This window comes from Symphalangus syndactylus, chromosome 13, assembly GCF_028878055.3.
Source record: "Symphalangus syndactylus isolate Jambi chromosome 13, NHGRI_mSymSyn1-v2.1_pri, whole genome shotgun sequence".
Lineage (NCBI taxonomy): Eukaryota > Metazoa > Chordata > Mammalia > Primates > Hylobatidae > Symphalangus > Symphalangus syndactylus.
Genome location: NC_072435.2, coordinates 26,536,848 through 26,550,022, shown reverse-complemented (window position 1 = coordinate 26,550,022; position 13,175 = coordinate 26,536,848).

The window sequence follows — 13,175 nt, the reverse complement described above, 5'->3', positions numbered from 1 at the left end:
AGCATTATATGAAAAGAATGAACTTCAAGATCAGGTTCCCAGGAATACAAGGATGTTTTATCCCTTAAAAATAAATATATGTAATGTATGGTGCCAGCCATGATTGAGTAAGCCCCCTAGTTTATCACTCCCACTGGTTAGAGTTAAAACTTTTGAAAAAAACTAATAAAAACGACTTGAGAACTTTTAAAATGAATAATTGCAAAGAGATTGGAGAATAAAGTATAGAGCTGAAAACCAAGCAATGCACAGAGTAAGCTCCTTCATTTTTTTTCTGTCTATATCTCCTGCTTTTGACCTAAGGGTAAGACAAATTAGGAAATTGCCAGTCCAAACTGCACCATTTTGGAAGCCTCCCACCATTTCACAAACCCTGATCAAAGTGAAACATTCCATGGGGGGTTCAGGCTGTGAGAAACATCCTGCCTCTTATCATATTCTGCTGGGAGAAAGTGCAAGGAACACCACTTTCCCCGGGAACCGCCTCATCTTGGGAACATGTCCCCCCAGGCCCCTCCCACCCAGGCCTATAAATTGCCCCAGCCTATAAAAGGTGGGCACTGGCATTAGGCTGTTTCCCCAGTTCTGTAGGTCTTATGCTGGACATAAAGCCTGCATTTGCTATAGAGCCACCACTCCGTGTCTTTCTTTAACCCTTGCCTTCCCTTCAAAACCTAACAGAAATTTCGCTGCTGAGGTGAAGAGCAAGGACACTAAGAAAAACCAGTCTTAATGGCCAGAAAACAGAGAAAATGAATCCACCTGAGCCAAAAAGTGTGTTGTGGGGATCTCTATTTTATTTTACTTTTTCCATTTTTCTAGTTTTTCTAGCATGGTCTTGCTAGTTCTACTGTTGAAACTGCACTGCCACAGTACTGGCAGTGACATGGACACCTAAAACTCAGGAAAAAAATCTATAGATAGAAAATATTAGGCCCGATGTGGTGGCTCACGCCTGTAATCTCAGCACTTTGGGGGGCCAAGGCAGGTGGATCACCTGGGGTCAGGAGTTTGAGGCCAGGCTGGCCAACATGGTGAAACCTCATCTCTACTAAAAATACAAAAATTAGCCAGGCATGGTGGCAGGCACCTGTAATCCCATCTACTTGGGAGGCTGAGGCAGGAGAATCAGTTGAATCTTTCTGATGCCAATCATAAGCTTGCCACATTAGTTCCAGAGAAAAACAAACAAAAAACAATAAATTCTACCATTATCATGAAATGGAGAGGGATGGAATCTCAAGTTCATATACAAGAAAAATTCAGAAAGTGATCTGCAGATACACGTCTAAGTCTGAGACATTCAGTAAAAGAAATATATAATAGGCTTGAAGGACACAGGTGTCATCAAACTTGGAAAAGATTCTGGGAATATTTGAAAGCATAATAAAAGAGGTCTATAAATATTGGTAGGAGGTGAAGGGTGGTTGTATCTAATAGGCTGCAAAAGAAAAGTGACTAAGCAAAAAGGCAAGGGCCAAATAGGCAAGAATCTCAACCAGGCGGAGAAAAAGAGGCACATCTCCTATGAGTCGTATATAGAAATATAGTGCTATGGTCTGATGTGTCCCCCAAAACAGATGACTGCTAGAAAGTTAATCCTCAATGCAACAGTGACAGGGAAGTGGGGCCTAATGGGAGGTGTTTAGGTCACGAGGGCTCCACCTCATGAGCAAATTAATGCCATGATAAAAAGGGCTTGTGAGAGTGGGTTTGCTACTTTTTGCTCTTCTGCCATATGAGAACCCAACATTCATCCTTACTTGCTGTTCTATTACTGCCATGTGAGGATGCTGCAAAAAGGCCCTCAGCAGATACCAGATACTGGTACCCTGATCTTGGACTTCCCAGCCTGCAGAACTGTAAGAAATAAATTTCAATTCTTTGTAAATTACCCTGTCTCAAGTATTTTGTTATAGCAGCACAAGTGGACTATGACAGATAGTAAGAGGAGGAGAAATTGTTCATATTGAAGACCTCTTTTCACTTATACTGTAAGTCACCCTTAAAGGTTCACAGACTATGAGAAAATGTATTAAAATAACAAGGGTGCCAACCCATCAATGGCCAACTAGTACTTTGGTTCCACTAACTCCCATTGCATTGGTTTCACTCACCTGGACTGCACCAACTTGGGAATTCTCTCTCTACTATTCCTTGTTCTTCTTTTCCCAACTGGAATATTGCTTCTGGCTTGGTTGCTTGATAACCTGTCAAGAGATAATCACAGATAATCTGAGCAGCATTAGAGCTTGTGAGAAAAAGTTCTGTTTCGGGAAATGCACAGTATACATCTCAGCAGAACAGAAACCTTTCATTTGGAAAGTGAAATTACATATAGTCACTGTATGATTATAAAGTAAAAAAAGTTCTAAAAGTCAAAGTCCAAAATCATTGAGGATATCAGAGTACCCATAAATTGTGGCAATAGAAAAAAAGGCAATTAATTGGCTTACAGTGAGATATTTAGGAAAGTTGTCTTTACCCAATGACACTAGGTTGTTGTAATTTTCCAACATCACATCCTGGTAGAGGTTCTTCCTGAACAGGGTCTAATAGCTTCCACTCCTCCCAGGTGAAGTCAAGAGCCACATCATTGAATGATGACAAACCCTATAATAACATAATCCTTTTAAATCTGGAGTTAATATAATAAAATTCAGTCTATAAGACTTGTAAGACATTATTCTCATTATTTTTACCACAAAGATTCACAAACGAAGATTTTTCTGTGCCTAGTTTTGGTTTGCACTTTGTGAGTGGAATACATTAAAAACTATCTTTTCTTTGTGCATTCTTCATTCACTTGTTTATTCTTTCATTCATTTGCCCGATGTAAAGTGTCTTTTAAACCTTTAAACTACCTAAAAACCATCTGTAACCCACCTTAGGAGCATTTAATGTAATTCATTATACATATTACAATAAAAACAATAAAGGTTAGTCCTTCCTTCAAGTGTTTCTGATCTTGCACAGAGTAGCAAATACAGTCCTTTGCAGAAAGCCTATGTATTGCATGGTATTATGGATTAGCAAGGACTAAGAAGTATGCTCAAGCTAATATGTGAGCACAATTAGGTAAGGCCATAATTGTTCTGAAGAGGTAGACAAGCTGGTAGCATGATTAGTAGTGTGTTCTAAAGGAAGAAGTGGAAGAAATGGGGGCTTCCTTGGAAGGGGGCAACATATGTATATGTATTAAATACCATTCTGCGTTCAAAGAAATGCAAATAGCTCATTAAGACAGGAGAAGCTGAAGAGAAGAAATGCCCATTTGAAAAGCAGGAACATGTCTTGGAGCAAAGGGTACACATTTCCTTAACATACTTGATAGCCACTACACTTTTTTTTTTTTTTTTTACATACTTAAGTTATGGTCAGAATTGCATTTTGGAAATTGTGCTACAAATTAAATGATGATACTCATAAAGAAAAACACAGAGTTCTTACTATGTGCTATGTATCATTCTAGAAATTTTACATATATTAACATAATAATCTGCACAATAACCCTTGTTTAAGCACTATTATGTTCTTTTTCTAAAGAAGAGATTTTAAGTTTCCTAGCTGTGCCTTTTATATCTCCCACATTTCCTTAAAGATTACTATTCACTGGGTCCATATGCTGGCACACAAAAACTGAAGAGGAAGAGGAAGATCCATCAAAGACATTTCTTCACACTTGATGCCCAGGAAATATTTACTGATATCAAGGATTTTATGTGCTTTCTCCTTCTGGACAAAGTAAATCTTGTAACTTTTAAAAATTCTCTTGTGATGGTTGTCAGTACTGCCACAGAAATTTTTGCAACTTAATTCTAGATCCTGCTACTTATATGGCAATTGTCTAATTATTAGCACCTTTCAGGACCCTATGACGTGGAGATAGATCTCCCTTCCTAATTGGCTACTCTTGATCATTTATTCTGTCTCCTAGTCTAACCACATCCCTGCCAGCCAGAGTGTACTTATATTCATTTTTCTCTTTGATTACATATATTGTTATAAACTTCTAAAAATCTACTGGGAAGTAAATAAACACCTCACTTGGAACTTTGTCATGTTCAACAGCTTTCAGAAAATGGCCAGTACTTTTAGTATCTGTTTGTCCTTCAATTCTGATAATGTCTCATCAAGGGTATCCTCAACAAAGATGAATTTCTGGACATGAGATATACTTTTTTCCTTTACAGGAGCTGCCTCATTCTAAGAAATCAGCATCTATGAATTCAAACAAAAATGTGTTTTAAAGTAGAAGTAATAAAAAGCAAGTCCTCATAAACAAAAAGACTTTTCTTTTTAAAATTAATTCATTTCCTATACCTAACAAATAAAATTGTATGTATTTATCAGTACAACACGTTGTTTTGAAATAAGTATATACTGTGGAATGGCTAAATCAAGCTAATTAACATATGTATTACTTCACATACTTGCCATATTTTTGTGGTGTGAACACTTAAAATCTATTCTCTTAAGCAATTTTCAAGAATACAATACTTGGCCGGGCACGGTGGCTCACACCTGTAATCCCAGCACTTTGGGAGGCAGAGGCAGGCGGATCACCTGAGGTTGGAGTTTGAGACCAGCCTGATCAACATGGAGAAACCCAGTCACTACTAAAAATACCAAATTATCCGTGGTGGTGTATGCCTGTAATCCCGGCCACTCGGGAGGCTGAGGCAGGAGAATCGCTTGAACCCAGGAGGTGGAGGTTATGGTCAGCCAAGATCGCACCATTGCACTCCAACCTGGGCAACAAGAGCAAAACTCTGCCTCAAAAAAAAAAAAAAAAAAGAAAAGAAATAATACAATACCTTGTTATTTACTACAGTCACCATGTTGTACAATAGATCTCTTAAACATAAAAGTTCATGTCCTATCTAACCGAAGTGTTTTATTCTTTCACCAACATTTCCACAACCCTCTCCCTCCCCCAGTCTTGGTAACCACCATTCTACTCTCCATTTCTATGAATTCAGTAATTTTAGATTCCACACGTAAGTGAGATCATGCAACATTTGTCTTTCTCTGTGAGGCTTATTTCACTTAACATAATGTATCCCAAGTTCATCTATGTTGTCACAAGTGACAGGATTTCCTTCTTTTTTATGGCTCAAGAGTATTCCATTGTGTATATATGCCATGTTTTCTTCATTCATTGTTGTCGGACACCTAGGTTGATTACCTCTCTTGGCTATTGTGAATAATGCTGCAATGAACATGGGAGTGCAGCTATATCTGCAAAGTGCTGATTTCATTTCCTTTCGATATGTGCCCAGTAGTAGGATTGCTGGATTATATGGTGGTTCTACTTTTTTTTTTTTTGAGACAGAGTCTTGCTCTGTTGTCCAGGCTGGAGTGCAGTGGCACTGTCATGGCTGACTGCTGCCCCAACCTCTCAAGCTCAAGAAATCCTCCCACCTCAGCCTCCTGAATAGTTCGGACTACATGTGTGTCCAGCTAATTAGTCCACCATGCCCAGCTAATTTTTTATTTCTTATAGAGACAAGAACTCACTATGTTATACAGGCTGGTATCAAACCCCCATGCTCAAGCAATCCTCCTGCCTTGGCTTCCCAAAGTGTCAGGATTACAAGAATGAGCAACTTTGCCTAGCCTATTTTTAATTTTCTGAGAAACCTCCTTAATGTCTTCCATCATGGGTATACTAATTTACATTGGCACCAACAGTGTGCAACGGTTCCTTTTCTCCACATGCTTACCTTTTATATATTTTTTATAACTGCCATTCAAACAGGTGTGAAGTAATATTTCATTGTGGATTTAATTTCCATTTCTCTGATAATTAGTGATGAATATCTTTTCACAAATTGTTGGCTGTTTGTATGTCTTCTTTTGAAAACTTCAGGCAAGGGACTGTTTTAGGCATGTTATTATAATCTCATTTAATCGTTACAACAGCCCTATGAGGTACAGTCTAGGATTATTCAATTTTAGAAAAAAAACAACAAGAAAGGAAAGACCACACATCTAGTTGACTTCTAATAGAATCTAATAAGGGTATTGCCTCAGTAATGGAGACAAAGTAATCCTAGATAAAAGACTGTTTAGGACCCACATAACAAAGTTTAAAAGCAAGCCTCAAAAGAATTAAGCCATTTTAATGTAGCTTAACTACATCAAACCTCAAAAACAGTTGAAGAAATAAAAGAAATCCAGTAAACAACAATGTAAAGTTGACAATGTCTGACATCCAATCAGTCAAAAGTTACCAGACATGCAAAGATGCAGGAAATGACCTACTGCCAGGCTGAAAATCAAGCAAGAAAGACCAAAAATGTCAAAAGTGATAGAACTGGCAGGCAAGTCCATTCAAAAATGCTATATTATATATACTCCATATATTCAAGATGTTAGAAAAAAAGCAAGAGCATGATGTGGAAAATAAAATGTTTAACAAATATGATCAAAACAATTAGATATTCATCTTTGCCTCACACTTCACACCAACATTAACTCCACATGGATCACAACTACAAGAATCAAACTTCAACAAGACAACATAAAAAATATGTAAGTAACCTTGTATTAGGCAATGATTTCTTAAATAGGACACTGCATAAGAGAAAAAATAATAAATTTAGACTTCATAAATAGTAAGCAAGCTTCAGAATACCATATTATAATACCTTCATTATAAAACTTACGAGCAAAACCAAAGAGCATAATCTTAAAGAATTCATATATATGTGATAAAACTAAGTAAGTTTAAGTTGTTGTAAAACCAAATCGAAGGCTGTAAATATCCATTTACTCAGGCCTACTTTTATACACTAAAAAAGAAAAAATATCCATAATATGCACTTCAGTTTTAAAGTACACAACAGATACTTTGGTGTAGACAGTAAATTTAAGGTGAATTTTATTATCTGCTTTTTATTGATGATAAGCATGTAAGGATATTGTAATAAACTTAGAGATCTCACTACTGAGCATATTCCTAAAGGAAATGAAATCACTGTGTGGAATAGATAACTGTACTATATATTCACTGCAGCACTATTCACAATACCCAAGATATGGCATCAATGCAGTTTCCATCAATGGATGAATGGATAAAGAAAATGTGGCACAGATACACAATGAAATACTATTCAGCCATAAAAATAGAAAGAAATTGTGTCATTTGTGACAACATAGATGAACCTGGAGGACATTATGTTAAGTGAAATAAGCCAGGCAGAAAAAGACGAATATTGTATGATCTCACATGCAGAATCTTAAAAAGTTGAACTCATAAAAGTAGAGGAAATGGTTACCAGGTTGGGGAGATGTTGACGAAAAAATTAAAAAGATCTCTATTCAATACCAAACATAAATTCATATAGGTATAATATATATAGTTAATGATACACAAATTAACACAATTGTTTTAAAAAGTTTTTTAAAGTCCCATTAGAAAGGTATACATTTGCATAATAATAGCTACCTTTTGTCAAGTATCTATTAATACGTATTTGGAGACGAGTCATTGGAAGGTAACTAGGGTTAGATGAGGTCATGAAGGTGGGCCTTCAATATGGAATTAGTGACCTTAAAAGAAGAGATATTGGCTGGGTGCCATGGCTCATACCTGTAATGTCAACTCTTTGGGAGGCCGAGGCTGGTGGATCACTCGAGGCCAGGAGTTCGAGACCAGCCTGGCCAATATAGCAAGACTGTGTCTCTACTAAAAATACAGAAAATTAGCCGAGTGTGGTGCAAACGCCTGTAATCGCAGCTACTCGGGAGGCTAAGGAATGAGAATCACTTGAACCCGGGAGGCAGAGGTTGCAGTGAGCCAAGATCGCGCCACTGCACTCCAGCCTGGGCCACAGAGCAAGACTCTGTCTCAAAAAAAAAAAAAAAAAGATATAAGAGAATTTGCATTCTCCCCCTACTGCCATATGAAAACAGATGGCCATCTGCAAACCAGAAAAAGATCTCTCACCAAAACTCATCCCACACTGGCACTGTGATCACGGACTTCCAGCTTCCAGAACTATAAGAAAACAAGTTTCTCTTGTTTCAGCCACTCAGTCTATGGTATTCTGTTATGGCAGCCCAAGCTGACTAATACATTACATGCCAGCACTTTGTCAGGGACTTCAAATGCACTACCTCACTCAATCCTCAAAACCCATCTGCAAGGTAGATATTTTCAATTTGTCATAATGGAAAAACTGAGACTTACATAAGTTGGGTATCTTACTCAAAATCACACAAAATAGTGGTAGAATTGACATAAAAAGCTAGTACTAATTCCAAGTGTATACAAACACTCGTGTATGCACAGGCACACACATAGCGTTTATGACACGATTTTAACAACTCATGAATTTTGGTTGTACAGGTTATCATATCGCTATTCTTTCGAGTTTTCTATATACTTGAAATTGTTCGACATAAGATTTTGGGAAATATAATACCTCAGTGTAAAACACAGCACCCAAATGTCTGTACAGCTGAGGCCTCCTTATGTTCCAGCCCCACCAGCCTCTCCCGTTAATGTCCGTGTTGCTCTCCACCCAAGCATCTTGCTGTTGCCTCACTCACACCTCACCAGACACCTACTTTCAAGTGGAGCATAAGACGGACCCTCCAAATACTCAAACTTGGACCCCTGAAACCTCAGATCACTAACCGCCAATCCCTGTCCTCGCCGACCACATCCTGACGGCCCCCTCCATCGGTGGCTCTCCCAGGCCTCTCTCTCTGTGACAGGGAGCAAGATGAGGAGAGGACATTTCACGAGAAACGAGAGAATGGTCTCTAGTTTCTTCCTCAATCCACACCTCTAAACACTGATGCCAGCCCCAAAAGCCCTCAACAACCCCAAAGCAGCCTTAAACGGCAACCCCAGATGGTACTCATCAGAAACCACATCCCAAGTCACGGAATTCCCACAGCGCTGCGGGATTCCTAAGAGCTTTAGGCAGAGTCAAATGTAATCTCACACAGGAGTCCCGTGAATTTACTCCCTGGAAGGCAAAGCTTCCATACGCCATTTCCTCTTCTGCTCACAGGGCTGGATGGCCAGGCTTTCACTTTGGAAGGCCAGGATCCATCCAGACATGGATCCCGGTCCCACGAGGAATGATCGCTCAGCAATATGGTCGCGCCCAAGTCCTGACATTCTGTCGGAAGCGACCATCTTGGAAGACGCAGTACAGAGAGCAAGACACCCATTCTAGGTGACCAGATTCCACTGACCAGGCCGAAAACGAGTAAATCTAACTGATCCTTTCTAATCTTCTAAAGACCTCTCATCCTGTACTTCCACCTTCTTTCCTGTCAGCGTAGCGCATGCTTAGTAGGATTTCGACACTTTCAACTAGTCTTCCGACCTGACCAATCAGAACACACCGACACAGAAAATGGATGCGCCCACGCTGCCTCGCTCTTCTAAACCGCACGAAAGGCGAGGCCGTATTGAAAAGGCTGGGTCCCTAGAGGAAAGAAGGGACGGAGAATTAGGAAGCTTGTACAGCTAAGACTCCGAAGATGCTGAGAATATATCCAAAGGAAATGAAATCACTACGTGGAAGAGATATCTGTACTTCCACATTTATTGAAGCATTATTCACAATACCCAAGATATGGAATCTTTCTCAATACGACTGAGAAAGATGGAGATTAGGAGACCTAGAACTGGATCTGGAGGAACAGAGGTGGTATGGGAAGAGCTCTCTGGATGTGTGGTTCGTGGCCAGAGATGGTGAAGGCTTAAGAACTGCCGCAAAGATGCCTATGGAGCAGACACTGGCAACCGCAATCCAGGCCACAAGAAAAGCATTTGTAGCTCACAGGGATCCTGTGTATCTTGAAGAGCACAACCTACCCAGACATTTGTCAATACTGTGATGTAGGAGTCAACTTTCTTTTTTCCCTGGATAGATAATTATCCCAACATTATTTAAAGTTGATCTCTTCCCCAATTTGCTAATATTTTGTAAGGAATTGTACATCTATGTTCATGGGATATTTGGTCTGTAATTATCTTTTATTTTAATAATGCCTCTGTCTAGTTTTGGTGTCAATATTATGCTGCCTTTAGATAATGAGCTGGAAAAAAAATCATCTTTTTGATGTATGTAGTTCTAAACCATTTTTTTGTTTTAATATTCCATTGTATGAATCTGTTTTCTGCACTGACACATTCAACACAATTGTGAAGCCCTTACCCCCTTTTAAAATATGTGCACATTTTCTGTCTCTTTTATTATATAAAAACTTGAACTATTTCCACAGTTTGGGGAAGGAAACTATACACAGGTCTTCCTGTGTCATTACCTACTCTTCTCCAATGGAAAAAGGGTAAGTTTAACCAAATAGGTTGTGCATACAAAATAGGTTGTACATGGATGGTTTATAACACTTCCTTTTTCTGTGTTCTTTGTGTTTGGGTTAACCTGTCTGCAGGATGAAGATTTGCTCTTCAGAATACATTTGCTATGTTCTGAACGTGTCCCCTAAAATTCATGTGTTGGAACCTTAATTCCCAGTGCAACAGTGTTGGGAAATGAGGCTTAATGGAAGGCGTTTAGTTCATGAAAATTCTACTTTCATACCACTTGTAAAAGGACTTACAGGAGTAGGTTCACCCCCTTCTGCCTTTTGCCATGTAAGGATACAGCAAGAAACCTTCACCAGATGTCAGCACCTTGATCTTAGACTCCCTGCCCACTACAGAACTGTGAGCAACTACATTTCTGTTCTTCATAAATTATCCAGTCCTAAGCATTTTGTTATAGCAGTACAAATAGACTAAGACAACACTGTTAAGGAAACGATACTGGAACCCTCATATACTGTTAGTAACATTAAAAATTGGTACAACTTCTTTGAAAAAGTTTGGCCACTTTTTATGTTAAGCAAGCTAACTATTAAGCATTTACCCAAAAGAAATGAGAAGTTACTCAAAATAACGAAAAACCCAGATGCCTATCAACTGGTGCACAGATAAACCTATTCCAGTTTACCTATACAATGGAATACTATTCATCAACAAAAGAACAAACTACTGACATATACAGCAACATGAATGAAGTTCCATTTTATTACGCTAAGTGTAAAAAGGCAGACTCAAAATGTTATATGCTGTATCATTCTTTTAATAACATTATGGAAAAGACAAAATTAGACAGAGAACTGATTTGTAGTTGCCTGTTCTGGGGACGCTCCCCGTCTCTCCAGAAGGGTTGACTAAAATAGACAGAAGGAAGGATTTTTGGGCGGTGGTGGAACTTGTGAAGTAAAGCACCAATCTTCTCCAAAGAAAGGGTTGGCCCTTGCTGTCAACTCCTGGGAGATGACCTTTAAACCTGTGAAATTTCCTGCTTGGGAAGAGTATCTTTGTTTACCTGGTGGCCTTGGGCCATGCCAGATATGCTAATGATATGTTTTATGATGGGGGCCCTTAGGCCATGTGGTATGAACTCCACCTGTGCAGACTATGGTCACCCATGTGGACAGTCAATCACGTATATGTGATTGAACCCAAGTAAAATATCTGGACACCAAGGCTTGGGCAAACTTCCCTTATTGGCATTATTCTGCATATTGTCACAAATTGTTTCTGAAAGAAATAGATGCTGTCTGCATGATTCCTCTGAAAGAAGACAAATGGGACCCTACCCTATGCATTTCATCCCTCTACTGACTTTGTTCTGTAGCCTCCTGCTGTAATATACTGTACCTGTAGTTATAATGCCTTTTCTGAGTCTTGTGAGTAAATTATTAAGCCTGAGGGTAGTGTTTAAACTTTGAAGTTGGTGTCAGAATTGAGAGTAATAATGGGTATCCCCGAATTTACAGTTGGTATTATTATAAAAAGTGATCTTGGGGAACAGTGAACTTGCAGCTGGTGTCAGAAGTGAAGATGGTCTTGGGGACTCCCAAATTACAAAACTGTTTTGCACCATAATCATGGTGGTAACATGAGTCTATCTGTCAGAAGTCATAGAACTGTAGACCAAATCAGTGAGTATTACTATATGTAAACTAGTAAACACATAAAAAATTTAAAGATACAGAACATTGTGTATAGTATGGTGTAGTTAGTAAGTTGAAGGTGATTTTTACTTTTGTTTAGGATAAGCATATAATTTTCTGATATAGAGTTCACCATTTAAAATTATGGAAAGTTCTCAAATCTATACTCAAATTCATATAGTATTTAGGATATACATTTAGAAGAAAGTTAAATCAGAAATGGCATAATTACAATCTTTATAAGGTATCAGAAATGAGGATAAATATTTGAAAAAGAGCTACCATTGGTCAAATACCAATTATAAGCCAGTCAGTTTGCCAGGCATTTCAGATACCCCATCTTATTACTTCTTCAAAACAAACTTGACAAGTAGATACCATTTTTCTTTTCCTAATGGAAAAGCTGAAACTTGTAAGAGTCTGTGTACCTTGCCAAAGTTCACACAATGAGAACCAGAAATAGCATTAAAAATTAATCTTACTCTTTCAAATAGCTCAGTAGGGAAAAAAGTACAGATACACACACACACAAATATACATTATTTATAAAACAGTGTAAATAATTGTTGAATATGTAAGTGGTGGGTTACTATTCTTTCAACCTTCCCATACGTTGAAAATTCATATTGCACCCAAACTTCTCTCCTGAGTCCTAACTACTAAGCTCATCAGCCATCTCCTAGCACTGACACCCATAATGCCCCCATATCCCCATACCTCATATTTGCTCCTGTTCACAACTCCCCAGACACCTTATTTCACACAGACCCTAACACAGACTTCAACTCCTCAAACCCAAAATACGGACGGAAGCCCGTGCTCTCAACGACTCTCAAGCCAGCAGCCCCTGCTCTCAATGACCATTCCCTGAAAGCTAGTGGCTCTCCCAATGCCGTGATCTGGAGCCGCCCTATCACTGCCCCAGGAAACAACCCTTATATCTGTCATTCCTTTTCCGCCCATAAGGTATTCTTGTAAGCACACTGATGTCTTTAGGACATTCGCCGCAGACACTTTAGAAGCTGCCTTTAACCAACCCCAATGAATACCTTCACACATCACCTGCCACATCCTCAAGTCACGAATTCCTACAGCGGTGCATTCCAGCAGTTTGCAGAAACTGAAATTTTGCCTTAACTTGCTACAGTGACCTGCTGCCATGAAAGTATAAGGCTTCC